This window comes from Acomys russatus, chromosome 12 (genome assembly GCF_903995435.1).
Source record: "Acomys russatus chromosome 12, mAcoRus1.1, whole genome shotgun sequence".
In the NCBI taxonomy this organism is placed as follows: Eukaryota; Metazoa; Chordata; class Mammalia; order Rodentia; family Muridae; genus Acomys; species Acomys russatus.
This window is the reverse complement of record NC_067148.1, coordinates 31,636,621-31,656,095: the sequence shown is the minus strand read 5'-3', so window position 1 is coordinate 31,656,095 and position 19,475 is coordinate 31,636,621. Positions and strand designations below refer to the sequence as shown.

Sequence of the window (19,475 nt, the reverse complement as noted above, 5' to 3'; positions counted from 1 at the left end):
AGCACTAAATTTTATTTATGCAACATTTTCATTTTACATTTAATTTAATGAGCGGTATCAAATTTTATGGTCACTGTTTTTCAAGTTTTAATACTCAAAGGACACTAGTAATGTGCTGACTTGACATAAGGAGCACACAGCAGCAAATGGAGTGATCAGCTGTGGAACTCATCCTGCTTTATTTCCAAAGCAAAGGTCCTGCCAGGTAATAAGAACTTCCTTTACTCTCATGAAAGGTGCCAAGGTCCTGCCAGGTAAAAAGATCTTCCTCTATACTCATGAAAGGCACAGCCTGGATGCTGCCTGTCTAATATTCTAAAGACCTCCAAGACTCTAAAAGACTGGGAGTGGGGAGGAGTAAACTGATTTCAAGATGCTTTCTCTGAAGCAGGGTGATGAGAATATAATAATAAAAAACATAGGACTGTGAGAAACACTGCCATAAAGGTGGGAAAGTGTGCACTCTGCGGCCAGTTACCTGGTCTCTTAGTGATGGCTTCATCGCCTCTCATCTGTAAATCATCCAGAATGGTTGACAAATTCTGTATCTATTTCCTATCTGTACTGATAACATCCTTTTGGGGTGTGGTTTTGAGAGTTAGATATTACAATATATTTTTTTTTCAGTTCAGAAAATATAATAGCAGATACTGATGGTTGTGAGGTGGAGCCAATTTGGGCCCCTGATAAGATGGGCAGCAAATCTCCCATGTTAAATAGTTTTATGCTATTTGAGGACATGCAAGTGACCAGGGACTGCTCCATGAATGCTCCCCCCTGATGTGACTTAGAGTGGAGAAGGCCTTGGTCTCGTCCAGTGTCTCAAACCGCTTTTTCAGAATGGCTGTGGTTGGCATTTGTTATGCAATGTTTATGTGCCACCTGCAAAACTAAATATTTGCATGTGTTATTATCTCTTCTTATCCTTGCAAAAGACCTGTGAGATTGCGACAACGAACACCACCCTTAAAGAGAAACCGCAGCAGGCAGCTTAGGCAAGTAAGAAATAACAGAGTGATGACCTTTTCATACACTGCCTCTCTGACGCTCGAGTTTGTGCACCAGAAGGGAAACAGGTGGTCACTGTTGAACATCGTTCAGTTACGCTCACCCTTTGTTGAGGAGTGTGGGATAAACCCCAACATAAATAATAACAGCAGCAGCAGCAGCAACAACAACAAAACCTTCACTATAAGCTTTTCCTTAGCCTCGGGGAAAGAACTCAACGTTTTTCATTTGCTAAACCAAAGAGCCTCGGTTTCTTTATCTATAAACTGGACATAACATTTCTCACGCAGAATTGTCACAAGCCTCACACAACTGACACAGCTTGTGCCAAGTGCTTGCCACAGCACCCGGCATGTGACAGCAGCTGGCATCCTTAATGCTATGTGTCCTTGAGAGCTAGGAGTTTTCTTAGAGTAAGAGGGAATGGAGAGCTGGGATTAGCAAAGGAAGAGACAGTTCAGGAATGCCAGGGTAGCTTGAAGAGAAGACTCCAAGCCTCCCTTACACTCACGCCGTACAGATTTGTAGTCTGTTCTAGGGTTATTCAAATTCACTTCCTTACTACGCTGGTTGCTGAAAGCTGTGTCCTTTTAAAACATATGGGCAAGTATCATATTGTGTGTGAAAATCAAAGAGGCACTTGTCTAAAAATATGTAACCTGAATTCTATTCCCGGCCTAGCTGCAGACTCCTGTTAACTTATTAATATGTGTATGTCTCAATTTTTTATGCATATTTATAGAATTAACTCTGTCTCTACTAGTTGTAGGAATTTTGTTGAGGGTACAACATCCATATACTCCTGAGTTCTCTTAAAGGTAATAATGTGAATAAGTAAAACCGAGTTCATATTAGAATATTGCCTTGATTTAAAAAAGTATTTAGTGATAGAAAATGGAGGGTGCTTTGTGGTTATAAAGAAGAAACAGCCCTCATTTGCTTAGTTAGAATATATGTTCCTATGAGTAGTAATTTTAGTTCCTTATCTACAATGTCTTATATTTAAATTAAAAATTATTGTAAAATATCTTTTTTAGCGTTGCCATTATGGCCCAATACAGGGACTGTCACAAGCTCACTTAACATAATGTAAGGGCACAAATTGATTGCCATATAAGATTATTAAATCAAGGTAAGTCATCTGAAATCTTACTTTTGGAATTATAAATATGATATAGATCTCTTTGAGTGATTTTACTACTATCTCTTTTGTTGGTAACCTCCTCAAATGTAGATGTGGAGCCCAGTGCCCTGAGCATGCCAGGTAAGCACACTGCCACTGAGCTACATTTACAGCAACTATCTATCTATCTATCTATCTATCTATCTATCTATCTATCATTAATAGCCTTGATTCTTGTACAAATATATCATAATCAGGATAGTCTAGTTACCTGTGGAGAATAAAATATAAACACATGTCTACCATGTTTACACATGCCAGGGCTTTAATCTCTGTCCTCTGTTAAATTTAAACTGCTCTGGGGGTGGGGGTGGGGAACAGACTGAAAATGATCTCCAGGATATTATAAATATGGACCATACTCAGCTACCTTCCTTTGCCTTCGCAGAGGTTTAAAATCTGAGGGGAAGGCTAGCGTTTCTCTGGCACTGGCAATCCCAGCTGTAGAGAGCGTGTACTGACTTCCTAGAATTGTTGTTTGCCAATCTTCTGATTTTTGCCTAGTGTATAAGATAAGAGCATATAAAAGATGTGATGGCGCACACCTGTAATCTCTGTGAGTTCGAGGCCAGCCTGGTCTACAAAGTGAGACCAGGACAGCCAAGGCTACACAGAGAGACCCTGTGTCAGGGGTGGGGGTGTGGTGGCGGGATGAATAAAGCACACAGCGCCATGGGGCACCTCCCTGTCTGCCTGTGTGGGAAGTACAGTTCCTCTTGTGTTTTTCCCCTCGAAACGTTCAGTGTGTTTTCCTTACTCCAAAGAAGCAGACTCTTGGCTCAGTATAACAAAAACTACTCTTAGAATATTCATTGTTTTCAATGACTTGAGAATTTCCAGGTCTGCTCTCATTATACCTCATAAATGCAAACAATATAAGACTATCTTACAGTGTCACAATATTTTACATGTCATACCCACCTCAGAGGGCCGTCGTTGTATAAACCATGGCCAAGAAAGGGCTGAGCATTTTTGTAACCTACAAGGTAACAAAAACGTTGGGTCTCCTTCAAATTACCTGTGTAGCCTAATGATTCTTGAGCTGTCGATCCTCAAAGGATGTTTTGCTCTGTGTGTTTGCTTCTACAGCAGCCTTTGTAAGGTTAAAGAGCACAGTTCAACTCCACCAGAGGAAATTGCCTGGTCATTATATAAAAAAGAGATTTTAAAAGTGTTTACAAAAGCAACACATGACAACATATGATCAAAACTATGGTTCTTGCTCTATCCTGGACTTTATGTGTCTGAGGTAATGTTTGTGAATATGCCCTTGTATATTAGTCCAGGATTGTCTATAAAATGTGATTGCAATGCTTGCTTTAAGATACTGCTACACTGCATACGTAAAGCTCACACAGCCCTGTGCTTGCTCCTGCTAATTTTTGCACACGGATATGAAGAGTAAACTGCTTAACATACCCAGTTTTTTTCTTAATGTCAGGAGGAAACACACCTGTTTTCTGTGCCTTCACATCTTTGTGTCTCCCCAGGGGGTGACGCCTTTACTTGGGGGAATTTCTGGTTGGGGGAAGAGGGTCTGCGCTGCAGTGGCAGTCAAAGTGATTATTATCACGCTGGTAAGTTTCCACTTGTGGCTGCTGCGTGTAGGCTGTGAACGCATTTGAAGTCAGCGGGAGACCGTTAGAAACCTCCCCTCTGCTGAGGAGCCTTAGAAACCTCTGCTTCACCAAAGCACGCTCATAAGCTGCGGTCAGTTGCTTCTTTGTTCCTCCAGGGTTGGAGTGTTGCTTCAAACTGTCTTCTATCCCACAGAGCACACCCTCCTCCAAAACTGAAAAGGAAAAAAAAAAAAAAAAAAAAAAAAAAAAAAAAAAAAGAAAGAAAGAAAAAGACTAGTACAAACAATCCCCAAAGAGTGTTTTTTTTTATTCTCCTCTCTCAATCTTGTTCTAATGGTATGAGATCTTGCCGGGAGCCATTTGTGGTGTAGATACACTGAATGACATAATATTCGTATAGTTAAAAACAACTAATATGAACTATCAAACCAAAGGCCGGGTGATGCTAAAACCAGATTAATTGGCTTTTCTCATTCCCTCATAGAGAGAGCATTACAATTTTTACAACTTGCTGATGGCTACGGAAGACATGTGAGTTGTTCTGTAGAAGATACAAAATACTTACTGGGAACATAATTGCATATATTACAGACTAAGTTTGCATTGTTAGATTATCAGTAAATGATTATCTTGTTTCAAATATAAACAGCTTCTGTTAGTGGACACTACCTTATCTTTAGCTGGCAGGGGACTTAGCAGGACTCTGACTCCTCCTAGTAATGTAAAAGATGCTGTCCTTGCTTGAGAATATTGATTTTTTTTTTATCAAATAGGACTTAAGTGGAAATTCCATCTGAAGTGGAAATTTCAAGAGGAATGCAAGTGAAGATTATGAAAGAAAAAGTAGCACTAAAACATTAACCCTTAACAACTTAAGGACTAATTTTACATTAAAACACTCTTGAAAATTCAAATTGCCTGCAAAATACAATATTGAAAAATTAGCAAACTGGTCGGCGGTGGTGCATGCCTTTAATCCCAGCACTTGGGAGGCAGAGGTAGGCAGATCGCTGTGAGTTCAAGGCCGGCCTGGTCTACAAAGTTAGTCCAGGACAGCCAAGGCTACACAGAGAAACCCCTGTCTCAGAAAACAAAACAAACAAACAAACAAAAAACAAAACAAAAATTAGCGTAATTATAGGTATTAATCATATCAAGTAGCTAATAAAGAGACAAATCAAAACCACCAGCAATAAGTGCTAAAACAATGGTAAATCATATTGGGGTACTTTTAATAGACTGTTGGCTTTATTTGTTCATTGTTTGTCTTCTTACTAACAAATTGTAATACTATAAATGATAAACTTTGGAGATCTATTGAAATTAGAAAAAAAAGTAATGATAATTCTGTCACTAGAATCACTAAATCTACAAGCAATCATTAGTTTGAAAACTGAATCGAAGCATATTCTTTTGATATATTGTTGACTGAAACTTCCCTTTGACTGATTTTATCTTTGGCCTTTGTCACCAGAAGTATGGATTTCATTATTCACAATGACCATAAGGTCAATTATGAGGGCTCACAATTTCATGACTTCGTGAAAGTGATTTTGGGCTGAAGATGCTGCGTTTAATTTTGACATCTTCAAGGCTTCTTTCAAGCTGTGAAAATACCTCAGTCTTTCTTTGTTTTTTTATTATGTTGATACTTTTATAGATCATGGTACGATTATTTTATAAGTTGCTACTGTAGTTGGGTTTTCAAACACATTTCCCCTTTTGTATTGAATATTTTTTACATATACATTTATATTATTACACATATATACGATAAATTACCTATGGCAAGAAGAACCGTGACAAAATCAGGAATTATATTAATGTTACATTCTTAGTGTTTTGGCTATTTATATTTGGCAGCCTTGAAGAAAACATCTTTTCTATCTTGGTGTGTCTGAAACACGTCAGCACCTATCACATCTTCTCATTATCAACTTAAAACACCTATCTAGACCTGAAAACATCTTGACCTCTAAACAACTAAGCTTCATTGTAAAACTAAGCTACCGGGTCTTCAACCTCATCAGAGACTTGAGAGGGATTAAACTTGATTACCTGAGTATACCGGAGTACAGGTTACTAGCTTTCCAAATGAGAAAATGACAGAGACAATTTGCTACCTGAATAGTCATCCAAAACTCTCTACAACATTAGAGCATTATCTTCAGTCTTCTGGCCCAATATATCTGACAGACATTCCTGTGACTACTTCATTGGAGATATTTTATTCAAAAGATGGGAGAAACTGAGCCTTATATAGTTAACTAATAGTTAGAATGAAGTGTTCGGTATTGAATAACAGCAGCCTAATGTCTGTTTCTTGTTAAAACATTTAGAAGACAAATGTTTAGATGTCAGAAATAAGTTCTCACCATCTCATACAGTTATTGTTAAAACCTTATTGCACATTGCTTTAGAATATAAGTAGATGATAAGATAATAGATGCTTTTATTTACTAAATATTTATTATTTTATAAAATATTACTTATATACTATGAAGGAAATACAGAAATTGATTTATAACTTTTTAAAATATTTAGCGTAATCATAGTGTCTACTTCAATAAATTCATTTTAAGCAAAGAATTTTCAGATGTTCTAGAAGATTTCAATTTCCCTTGTTTCTAGTTTTTTTTTTTTTTTTTTTTTTTTGGTTTTTCAAGACAGGGTTTCTCTGTGTAGCCTTGGCCATCCTGGACTCACTTTGTAGACCAGGCTGGCCTCGAACTCACATTGATCCGCCTGCCTCTGCCTCCCGAGTGCTGGGATTAAAGGCTTGCGCCACCCTGCCCGGCTTTGTTTCTGTTTTTTAAGTTTTGGATCAATGCTGCCATTTAATTCAGCAACAGTAATTAATGTAAATATTCTTAATTAATTTCCAAATTCTGTTCAATAGATACAAGGCAAAGGCAGTATCATGACATAATACTTTGTTCAGTGTCATACTTGTCCAATTTATGTAAAGCATGGTGTTCAACTTTTTTGTCACCATAAATCTGCATTCTCAGTTGAGTCCTGAAGTCTTCCAGAGGCCTATTTGTTCAGAATTCAACCAGAAGATTTATCAAGATGAATAGAAATCTCAGGAATCCTTACCTATAAAACAGAGTAGAATTAAGAAAAACCATAAATGTTAATTAAACTGAATTTCTCGTTTGCAGAGCTAATTGCTAGAGTAATTATAATTAAAATGGAAGGTACTCTTGCTAGTTGAATCTATTATGATTGTGATCATGTACCTTCTGTCTTAAATCACTTAGTGGATACTTTTTCACTGAGTCAGTTCTTAGCAGGAACCTTGGAAGACTCATGTGATTGGCTAGCGTACAGCACTTGGAGATTTCCAAAGAAGGGTCTTTACATGCTTAAAGATGTCCAGGCTTGACTCGTTCTAAATTTCTTTCCTTGAGCTTCTCTCACAGGTCCCTGAAGCAGCAGAGAATGGATTTGCTATACTAGTAACTCTGGCTTTAAAAAGACAGTGTTATGTCGAATCGCTCAATACTCCAAGACAACTAACTGGCATTACTCTGGTATTCCCCAGTCCTGTTGAGTCACTCAGCTCCAACTTTGTATTGCTAGGGCCATCCCAAGTAACTAAGAAACATGGTGGAGAAAACGAGTCTTTTCTGCCTGAAATTGTGAGGTGCTTTAGAGATCTCTGCTCCCATGGGAAGGAGGAAGGCAAATTCCAGGGAAAGATAACATGTATTGTTTTTTTTGGCTGGGACAGTTAACATTTCATTTTCATCCGGAAAAAATAGCACTGTCCCCCCAACCATTTTCTCAATGAAATTCCAGGGCCCTGATGGAATCATGTGAGCAGGCTGCATAGTGGAAGTATGGCCCAGATAGCCCTGTCGCTCTGTGTTTGTGCACTTAGGGTGAAAAGACACCCATAAACACACACAATGCCTTGATGCCTTTTTGCTTTCTTTCGCTAATCTAATTTAACTAGTGAAGAAATCTTCCGGTGAATTGTAGCTGCTCGCCCATGCTGATTAGCACAGTCTTGTATTTTAATAGTCTCCTCTTTAACAGGGAGGGAGCAGTGTCTCAATTAAACCTATGGAACGAGAGGTTCTGATAGAGTTAAGATGAGCCCAGCATCTATAGAGGTATTTCTGAGTCTCCTTAATGAAGAAGTAATCCAGTTTGATGGATGCCTTTATTTTCTGTCTTAATCACAGCATGCAAGATTAACAACACGTGGTTTCTTTTTTTCAGTTAATTACACAGAAGTTAGACACAAATGTGGGGGTTTACGTTAATTAATTGCTTTGAATTTCAATAAACTTAGAAGAGACTGCATGAAAAGCACCTGTTTGATTCTCACTAAATTAAGGAATGTTACAGTTACAGTTGTCTTCAGGTTTATGTTTTCTGTCATAGTCATAGACATGATATCTATATGTTTATATATGTAGGTATAAAATAAACATATCCAGATATAAAATAAATATGTTTAAACATCTAACATGTAACTATATATAAAACATATAACAGTAAGTCAGATATTGGATGACTCAACATCCTGTTTTTAGCTGTAGTCATTACCTGATGGTTCAAAGACACAGTGAAAAACTTTTAGATTAATTGTACAGTGGTTATAATGAAACAAAGATAGGCCTACATTGATCCACATTGTAAATTTCATTAGTGTCTGTTCCATTCTGCTGGTCTGGGAACAATTTATGCATTGAAGACAAGATTGTTTTCTCAGTTCTCATTGATGCTAACACCGATGGTGTTCAAAACTGCAAAATATTTTTTGACCAGGCAAGGAGGTGATTTTCTGGCTGGGGCAGGATTAATTCCCAAGATAATACTATATATATATATATATATATATATATATATAATGAAAAAATGTCTGTGACCAGCTTTTCCCTTGTTGTGTGATTATTTTCATTGGAGAAGGAAGGGTATGCTTCTATTTATTTTATTTTAAAAACTCTATTCCTTTTTCTAGAAGTACCTGGATCTGTGGAAGTAGGAGGAACCCACCCAACATGGTGTGGCAGTTCTGTGTCTGGGAGAAGATAGACAGGCCACTAAAGAAGTAGGTAAGTAGCGAGATAGACAGGTGGATAGGTAGACAGTATGTACATAGAGAGATGAAGGACACATAGATAGGTAGGCTATGATGATGATTGATAGATAGATAGATAGATAGATAGATAGATAGATAGATAGATGACAAATGATAGACAGACAGACAGACAGACAGACAGAGCACTCATCGTCTATCAACTTTATTTCTCATTGATGTAGAATTTCTGTACTTTCGTAGAGCTCGAGCCCTAACTCCATTTTGAAACCACAGGGAAATTTTGCACAGAGAAGTAACGGTTACAGGAATTTAATTTTGGGCAGGTTTCTCAACAAATTGCCGTCTGCATTAACCCTGAGTCCCTTGTTCAACAGGGATAGATTAAACAAAGCGGAAGGAAAGGCATATGTAGAAGTTCTCAAACTTCCTAACACTACAGTAGACGCATCAACCCTCTCCTGGCAGGAAACAGAGAGAGCGCTTTATTATTTCAGGGTTAAGCTTACAGTAAAACCCTTGTGAAAAAGAACCCCCGAAACATTTAAAAATACATCTAGCTGATCGCATTCTTCAGAAAGAAAGAAAAAAGAGGCTGGTAGTCAAGTGTGTCTGACGAAAGAGCAGTTACTTTCGGGCTTTTTCTTGAAACGGTGAAATTCCAACACAGTTGTTACATGAACTTAATTTGTGTAGCCCAAATCTCTTTTCAACGCCGGCGTTTGGCTTTGGGTAGGTGGCTTCATTACCCATCTCCTAGTTACCCTTTGAACCAAAGTAGTTCTCTTGCTCAGCCTATGATTTTAGGGGATAAACATGTGACACCTTGGCCACTAGAGCTTGGGTGCTGCCAAAGCTATCTTGGTCATTCGAGAGTGACACAAAATTACAGACTTAGAATGTCTGATTCATTCATATTCACGATCCACGAGCTGCAAAAAATTATACAAATGACTCTTTCTCTCGAGTGACTCTAAACTGTACGGTACAGTTTCCCTAAAACCAAGATGTCACGTGACAGAACACAATGATCCTCTTCATTCCTCAAATTATAAGGGATTATCCAGTGAAGAAGATGAGCATTTGCTTCTAATATAAATTAGGCTGATAAATGAAAGGACCGTTAGAAATACCAACTGCTCCGAAAGTCGCATACACAGGGTGGGGTTCTTACACCGAGTGTACAAACAGGGGCTTGCTTGAAAGCTTATTTTAGAACAGTGTCGATAATAGTCAACTTTAAATACATATTTAAAGGAAATGTAAGAAAGATTGCTACCTATTGCTTTGTTGTCAGCTCCAGTTTTGTAGAATCTGCTGTTATTTTTTAACCTTATAAATACTGAACCTGAAAAATAAGTGACTGTTGGGCACTGGGCCTTGGTTTTGAGGAAGCATTGTTGAATATTCATTGTCTACTCACTATAGACATTTCTACTTAACTTGTAATGTGTATGTATTTACTGCACATGTGTGTTCATACATGTGCATGCATGTGGAAGTCAAAGGGCAAGTTCTTTCTCCTTGTGTGTCTCAGAGATTAATAAACTCAGGTTCTCAGAGTGATCAGCAAGTGCCTTAGCTAGCTGAGTCAGCTCACCAGCCTAACACTTCTACTTTAAAACATAAAAAGCCTAACCAAACAAACAAATATTTAAGGAAAAAATGCTTTAGCTCACATATACTGCAGAGACTATGAAGATAATTGTCACAATCCATAAAATATTTATAATTAGAGAAATCTTTGTTAAATGAAAACTAGTGGTCCTTTAAAGGTGTATTTATTTATGTGTAATTGGAGAGATGGTTCAGTGGTGAGGACAGTGGCTTATAATCTGTGGGTCCTCAGTCTCTTGTGCGGGGTAGGGGGTGGGAGGTTGTATGAGTGGGTGGGGTCGGGGGTGGGGGGTGGGGAGACTGAATGACTCTTTCACAGGTGATACCTAACAACTATGGAAAACACAGATACCTAAACTACAATTTATAACGGTGGCAGAGTTACAGTAATGAAGTAGGAATGAAAAGAATTTTATGGTTGTGGAGTCATTAGAGGGTCACCGCATTAGGAAGGTCTAGATCCACTGGATTAAGAGGACCTGGGTTCAATTCCCAGAAGCACTTGACTCACAAATGAGTGGAACTCCAGTTCCAAAGGATCTATTGCCCTCTACTGGCCTCACAGGCACAAGGCACACACATGGCACATAGAAGTCCATGCAGCCAAAATACATATATACATACATACACACACACACACACACACACACACACACACACGCATATATATATATACACCTATACACGATGAGTCATTTGTATGTCATGAATGCTGATTGTAAATGAATCTGACAGTCTGACTTTTTAATATATGTGTATTTATGTACATGTACAATCATATAGAATATATTTATTTATATGTGGTCTCTTAAGGGATAGTGGAAATTTTATGTATTTTATTTTAGTGTGTTGCCACACTCTCTGTTTTAAGCAATGGCTGTAGGAAAACAGTAGATTTTAATAATCATTTGTCAGAACTTCAGAATTGTTTATTCTTATGCACACTTAAGGTAACACCTAGTGTTTGAGAGCCTCTTCACTTATTTTAAAATAACACAATTATAGAGGTGTGTCCTCTTCATTATGATGCTTTTGTGCCAGCGGGATTCAGCTTGTCTAGCCACACTCTGAAGACATGCTTTAATTGGCAAACCTGGGCCAGAAGGAGGCCTCACAAGTGAAAGCATTTGACTTGAAAGCCGGAGGACATGAGTTCAGTCTCTCGGACCCATGTAAAGATAAAAGGAGAGAACAGAATCCACAAAGTTGTACCTGACCTCCACAGGTACGGCAGTCTTCACATCCCATATACATTAGAGAATAGTACTTTTTAAAATCAAAATAAAATATCATCACTACTCTTAGATTTATGAAACGTTATCTAATGGCCTTTCCATTTTTTTTTTTTTTTTTTTTTTTTTTTTTAGTATAGGAGGGGGAAAAAAAAAAAAAGAAACCTTAGTTGAAATTAATGACACAAATAATCATACTTCCTCATCTCCCTTATTTGTTTGGTGTCGTTTTCTAAGTAGTCATGGTAACCTTCTCAAAAAACTTAAGCAAGAACAGTAAACTTCAGCTTGTGAGGGGCCAGACACCTAAGAAGTTTCTGGAGTTGCTGAAACAACATGGGATTTGAGATGAGGTTACCTGCGTCTGTTTCGTGACATCTGCGTTAGCAAACGCTGTCCTGGATGCCAAAGAGCTTAAGCGGAAAGGCTAAGCTGCGAGATGTCCAGGGCAGGTTGCCCCAGGGTTCTCTTTGCAAGAGCAGCTGCAAGGGACACGGTCAGTTGTAGACCTTACTTGGAAACTGTAATTCTCCAATAGCAAGAGCTCAAACTTTACCACGCTATCAAGTTGGTTAAAAGTTACTGAATGAAAGAAATCAGGTAGAGATTTTTAATAACGAGGAATCAGAAATGACCATAATCAGCGATGTGGCTCTGACTGTGCTGAGGCAAGATGTCCCAGTCTGTACCACTGAGGCAGGTCAAATGTCCCTTCACACATTATTTGAGGCAGGTCAGATGTCCCAGGCTGTACCACTGAGGCAGGTCAAATGTCCCTTCACACATTATTTGAGGCAGGTCAGATGTCCCAGTCTGTACCACTGAGGCAGGTCAGATGTCCCTTCACACATTATCTGAGGCAGGTCAGATGTCCCTTCACACATTATCTGAGGCACAATGTCTTTTGCTCTCACAAAATACAGGCATGCGCAGTAAACAGGATGGACGGAAACAGAGTATAATTTGAGGAAGTAAATTAATTCAAATAAACCTTGGGTGGCCAGATTGAGGTGACTTCTTCCTTCCTGTGTATTTCTCCTTATTTAAAGGGCAACCTCTGAGAAGAGACACTATCAATGCACACAACAGCGAGAGCTACTCTGAACAACTTCTGAAAAACAAATGATTCCAGGGTGATAACGAGTAGGCTTTTTATCTTATATTTTCTCTTTCACCTGCTGCTTTTGTGATTGTATTCTATAAAGAAAATACTTTATGGGGCATGGTGACTATGACACCTTCAGTTGTGTGCTCAGAAGCAGGAAGCATACACATTTGAGGCTGGACTGGAATATATGGAGAGTGTGTGGCCAGTCTGAGATACGCAGTAATACCCTATTCAAGAGCAGGAGGGGAGGGGGGAGAGGGGAGGAGGAGGGAAGAAATAAGAAAACTTTGTATTGGAAAAAGATGCATCATATTCATCTTGCGGTTTTTGCCCCCACCTGACCTTTATAGTCACAGTGTGGTCAGTTTGTTGCCCTCAGTCTGCCGTACTGAGCCTTTGACATTTCAGGTACTGCTGGCTTAAATACTTCAGCATTTCCTCTTTCTTAAATTAAAATTTTATCCATGTAATATATTTTGATCATGTTCTTTTTCCCATCCTCTAGCTCCTCCTAGATCTTTCCTGCTTGCCTACCCCAACTTCCTGTTTGTTTTTTCTCCCCCCAAAACAAAAGCCCAACTACATGGTGTGTGTGTGGGGGTTGGGGTGTGAGCTACTCTCAGGTGTGCGGCCTGCTTTGGATTGCGGTTGGTGTACCTGGAGGCACTTTTTTGGAGAGAACTGTTTTTCCCTGTCCCAGCAGGCCAGCAGGCCAGCAATTATGCATCATATTGGCTTCTTGGGAGAGCTCTGTTTATACTCTTGCCCTTTTCAAAGCTGGGGTTTTGTCTAACTTGAACCTGTGAGGGACTTGTGCATGCTGCCCCAGTGTCTGTGAGTTCAAATATGGCTGGTCCTGATGCATCTGGAAGACGCACTTCTGTTAGAGTCATGCACTTTGGGCTCTTAAAATACTTCAGTCTTCCCCTCTGCATAGATCCCCAAGCCTAAGACATCCCATTTAGGACTGAGTGCTCCCAAGTCTCCCAGTCTCTGCACATTGTCCAGTTATGGGTCTGATCTTTCCTACGAGTGCTGAAGAAGGCACTGATCGTTGGGTATAAATATATGTCATTAGGAGTCATTTTATTGATAGATTTCTGTAGCATAAAAATGGTGGTATGTCTATTCCAAGGAGTGGAATAGCTGGGTCCTGAGGAAGCCTGATTCCCATTTTTCTGAGATAGCACCAGATAGATTTCCAAAGTGGCTGTACTAGTTTGCATTCTCACCAGCAACGAAGGAGTGTTCCTCTCTCCCCACATTCTCACCAGCATGTGGTGTCGCTTGGATTTTTGATCTTAGCCATTCTGATGGGTGTAAGATGGAATCTCAGAGTTGTTTTGATTTGTATTTCTCCAGCACACAACAAGAAAATTTGCTCAACCATGTTCATAGCAGCCTTATTCATAATAGCCAGAACATGGAAACAGCCTAAGTGTCCATCAGTAGAAGAATGGATAAAGAAACTGTGGTACATATACACTATGGAATACTACTCAGCTATTAAAAACAAGGAATTCCTGAAATTTGTAGATAAGTGGATTGAACTAGAAATGATCATAATGAGTGAGTTAAACCCAGAAGCAGAAAGACTCAAATGGTATATACTCACTTATATCTGCATACTAGCCCAAGGGGCATGTCCCATGAAAGCCTTCACTTACCAGGAAACTGGGACAGGGGGGAGGACATCCTATTGGGACTCTAAATGAGAGAAGCATGGGAAAATAGCAAAGTAGAAGGATCCAGAGGGTCCTAGAAACCTACAAGTAGAACATTATGATAGGCAGATTTGGGCCCAGGGGTCCCGCTCAAACTAAGGCACCAGCCAAGGACAATACAGACGATAAACTTTAAACCTCTACCGAGATCTAGCCAAGGGGCAGAACATTCTCCACAGTTGAGTGGAGAGTAGGATATGACTTTCTCACGTACTCTGGTGCCTCACATTTGACCATGTCCCCTGGAGGGGGAGACCTGGTGGCACTCAGAGGAAGGACAGCAGGTTACCAAGAAGAGACTTGATACCCTATGAGCATATACAGGGGGAGGTAATCCCCCTCAGTCACAGTCATAGGGGAGGGGAATAAGGGAAAAATGGGAGGGAGGGAAGAATGGGAGGGTACAAGGGATGGGATAACCATTGAGATGTAACAAGAATAAATTAATAAAAAAAAATTGAAAAAAATGGTGGTATGTTTTTTCCTAAGCCTGAGATGTGTCTAGTCTCAGATTCTTGGCCATTTTAGCAGTGCCAAACATAGGTTCCATCTCATGGAGTAGGCTTTAAATCCTGAACATGTACCCAAATGACTCTATATCTTACTGCAAAGATACTTGCTCATCCATGTTCATTGGTGATATATTCGTAATAGCCAGAAATTAGAAACAGGCTTGACGTCCATTAACTGAAAAGTGGGTAATAAGAACGTGGTCTGTTTATACAACAAACTATTATTTAGCTGCTAAAAATGAAATTTACATGTAAATGAAAAGAGCTAGAAACAAGCTTCCTGAGTCAGGTAACCCAGACCCAAATATAAAAATATTGCGTATTTTCCATTGTATGTGGATATTAGTTTTCAGGCTTTCTATACATATGCTACAATCTAAATAACCACAGAACTTAGGTACCTAGTAAAAGTACAGGGGTGAAGAAGATCTCCCAAGGAGCCCTCCAGCAGTTATGAAGGCGATCCTAGTGGAATCTATTAACAATGAGGGAGGCAGAGTCCCAACTGACCCAATCTCTTATTACCAAACAAAGCTTCCAGAACCTGGACTGGGTTAAATCCAAGTGAGTTGTTGGCCAAAGAGTTCCCATGGAAATTTTCAAATAACCCAGGCTGCTGCCAAGATAACTGATTGCTCTCCACAAACTGAAAGCAAGGCTCCATTGCTGAAGACAGCACCTACCCAACTCATTAAACAAGGAGAGGGTGAGCTGGTACCTACACAGAACCTTCACCTCTGCCTTCTAGTGTTTTTAGTTTGGGAATGTAATCTTTAGGATACCAAAAAGCAAACAAACAAAAACAAAACCAAAAACATAAACACCAACCCAACCATAGAACCTTTGATCCACAATCTGTCTTGTCTATAAAATATGCTAGGGCAGTGGTGGAACAAAGCTTGTGGAGCAACCAACTACTCCGTGCCTAATTTGATTTATGACACACTCCACAGATGCAACCTGTATCCAATATTGTTTGGGTAGACAGGAACCAGAAACTAGATAGCTGAGAGAGTTACAGTAAAACTAAATGCTACTGGTTTAGGAAAAAAGTGTCAATAAAACGACTCCTAATGATGTTATGCTATATTCATAGATCAGTGCCTTATCCAGTTGTCATCAGGGAAGCTTCCTCTGCAGCAGATGGGGACAAATACAGAGAACCACAGCCAGATATTACAGAGAGAGAGAGAGAGAGAGAGAGAGAGAGAGAGAGAGAGAGAGAGGGAAATATACAGCTCCAAAAGGGATGTCTCCACCAAATTCTTCCTCTAAGAACTCTGGGAACTTTGTGGAAGAAAGCTCATATGAACTTACAGAGGCTGAAGCAGCATGCGTAGACCCTGCACATGTCTGCACCAGGTCCTCTGTATTGATATTATAGCTTTAAGTTAGTATTTCATGAGTATTTTCAGTTTGGTATTATTTTATGAATGTGTGAATGAGCGGGTCTCTGATGCTCTCGTGGCTTCCCTTGGGGGCACTTTCCTTTTGTTAGTTGGTCTTCTCCAAGTTCAGTGTGATGGGTTTCGTTTTATCTTATTCTATCTTATTTTGCTATGCTCAGCTGTTATCTCTTAGACGCCTGTTCTCTCCTAATGAGAGACAAAGAGGGCATGAATCTAGTTGGGGGTGGGGCGGTACGGAGCACCTGGGAAGAGTAGAGGGAGGAGAAATGTAATCAGGATATATTGTATAAGGAAAAGAATCTATTTTTAACAAAAAGGGGGAAAATAAAAAAGAAAATCACACAAAAACTTAGTGTAGGAGCTTCCTAAAATACATACACTTACGACAAGAATTTAAGTGGAATCACAATTTAATGAGGGAGACAATACCCAACCCAGACATTTTATATCCCCTAGTAAAACCTCCTGTGCCCAGAATGGGTTACATCTTCTTCAGTCATTGGCAGTAAGAAGTCCCTTGGGCCCCTCCAAACAGCCCAGGCAACATATTGCCAAGGCTGTAGATTGTTCTTCACAGCCTGATGGTAAGGTCTTATAGCTGAGGCCAACACTTACTTGTGTTATTCAACATGGAGACCTCAAGCTGGTGCTCAGCTGGACTTCACCCATGCTGATGCGCATTCATGATTCTTGAACCCCACCAGCAACGAAAAGTAATCATCAGTCTCACCCAGCTACAGATCCTGTAACCTACAACAGTGACCTGCTTGCAAGATATATCGGTGCAATAGTGACACAAATGTTATGAGTGTCAACAACCCTCCCACCTTTTTTTCTTTTTTAAACTTCCTTGCTCTCACATGCTAGGTCCTGGGTGGATTCTGAACAACCTACAAAACTACGTTAGACTTTTTCGCAGTGGGTTTGCCATCAGAACACAGGTGTTGTGAAAACCACCTCTAATTCAAAGCCAAAGATGGGAAAGGAAAAGACATCAGCATCATCGTCATTGGCCACGTAGATTCCGGCAAGTCCACCACAACCAGCCACCTGATCTACAAATGTGGTGGAATCGACAAGTGAACCATCAAAAAGTTTGAGAAGGAGGCAGATGAGATGGGAAAAGGCTCCTTTAAGTATGCCTGGGTCTTGGACAAACTGAAGGCTGAGTGCGAGCGTGGTAATCACTATTGACATATCCCTGTGGAAATTTGATTCCAGAAAATACTATATGACTATCATTGATGCCCCAGGACACAGAGACTTCATTAAAAACATGGTTACAGGCACATCTCAGGCTGACTGTGCTGTCCTGATTGTCACTGCTGGTGCTGGTGAATTTGAAACTGGTATCTCCAAGAATGGGCAGACCTGTGAGCATGCCCTTCTGTCTTATCCCTTGTGTGTGAATTAGCTGATTGTTAGTGTCAACAAAATGGATTCCACTGAGCCACCCTATAGCCAGAAGAGATACAAGGAAATCATTAAGGAAATTAGCACCTATATCAAGAAAACTGGCTATAACCCTGACACAGTAACATTTGTGCCAAATTCTGGTTGGAATGGTGACAACATGCTGGAGCCAAGTGCCAATATGCCTTGGTTCAAGACATGGAAAGTCACCCACAAAGATGGCAGCGCCGGTGACACCACATTGCTGGAAGCTTTGCATTGGATCCTGCCACCAACTCGTCCAACTGACAAGCCCCTCTGACTGGCCCTCCAGGATGTCTATAAAATTGGTGGTATTGGCACTGTCCCTGTGGGCCAAGTAGAGACTGGTGTTCTCAAACTTGGCATTGTGGTTACCTTTGCTCCAGTCAATGTCACAATAGAAGTCGAGTCTGTTGAAATGCACCGTGAAGCACTGAGTGAAGCTCTTCCTGGTGACAATGGGGGCTTCAATGTAAGGAACGTATTCTTCATGGATGTTAGACGTGGTAACGTTGCTGGTAACAACAAAAGTGACCCACCAATGGAAGCAGCTGGCGTCACTGCTCAGGTGATTATCCTGAACCATCCATGCCAAATTAGTGCTGACTATGCTCATGTACTGGATTGCCACATCACTCACACAGTGTGCAAGAAGCTGGAAGCTGGCCCTAAATTCTTGAAGTCTGGTGATGCAGACATTGTTGGTATGGTCCCTGGCACGCCCATGTGTGTTGAGAGCCTCTCTGACTATCCTCCACTGGGTCATTTTGTTACTCGTGAAAGGAGGCAGATAGTTGCTGTGGGTGTCATCAAGGCTGTGGACAAGAAGGCTGCTGGAGCTGGTAAAATCACCAACCCTGCCCAGAAAGCTCAAAAGGCTAAGTGGGTATTATCGCTAACACCTGCCACCCTGGTCTAAATCAGTGGTAGAAGAACAGACTCTGAACTGTTTGTCTCAATTGGCCATTTAAGTTTAATAGTAAAAAATTGGCTACTGAGAACAATGCATGGTAAAACCTTCAGAAGGAAAGGAGAATGTTTTCTGAACCATTTTTTAGGGGTGTGTGTGTGTGTGTGTGTGTGTGTGTGTGTGTGTGTCAGTTTTAAGTTATTAGTTTTCAAAACCAGTACTTTTTAATGGAAACAATTTGACCAAAAATCTATCACAGAATTTTGAGACCCATTAAAACAAGTTTAATGAGAGAGAGAGAGAGAGAGAGAGAGAGAGAGAGAGAGAGAGAGAGAGAAACAGCCCACAAAACTGTTAGACTGGCAAAGGAAAATAGAAGTTGGGTAGTAGATGGAGCCCACACAGATAAAAAAATCTGAAGCTTAAGAGAGTTTTGGTGAGATGAGCTACCTGAAATTTGAGGCAATCAGTAAGGCAAAGTGAAAAAGTTTTCTTAGGTACATGGTGTTTAGAAGAAAGTTGTGAGTGTTAACAGGGTATAAATCAGCTCTGCAGTTCTAGAACAGCCAATATCCTGGATGAGTACTGCGGCCCAGGCTAGGGCCCGACAGAGATGGCCACTCCTCACAATTCAACGAGGTGAAATTCAAAGTAAGACTTTATTCTGAGCTTATCGATCACCAAATACGTGTGCTAGAATCAAAT

At 40.0% G+C, this 19,475-nt stretch overlaps 1 pseudogene; it reads left to right on the top strand.

Moving 5' to 3' along the window:
- The first annotated feature begins 2,265 nt into the window (after positions 1-2,265).
- On the top strand, positions 2,266-18,779 carry LOC127196716 (elongation factor 1-alpha 1-like; annotated as a pseudogene).
- Positions 18,780-19,475: the final 696 nt, after the last annotated feature.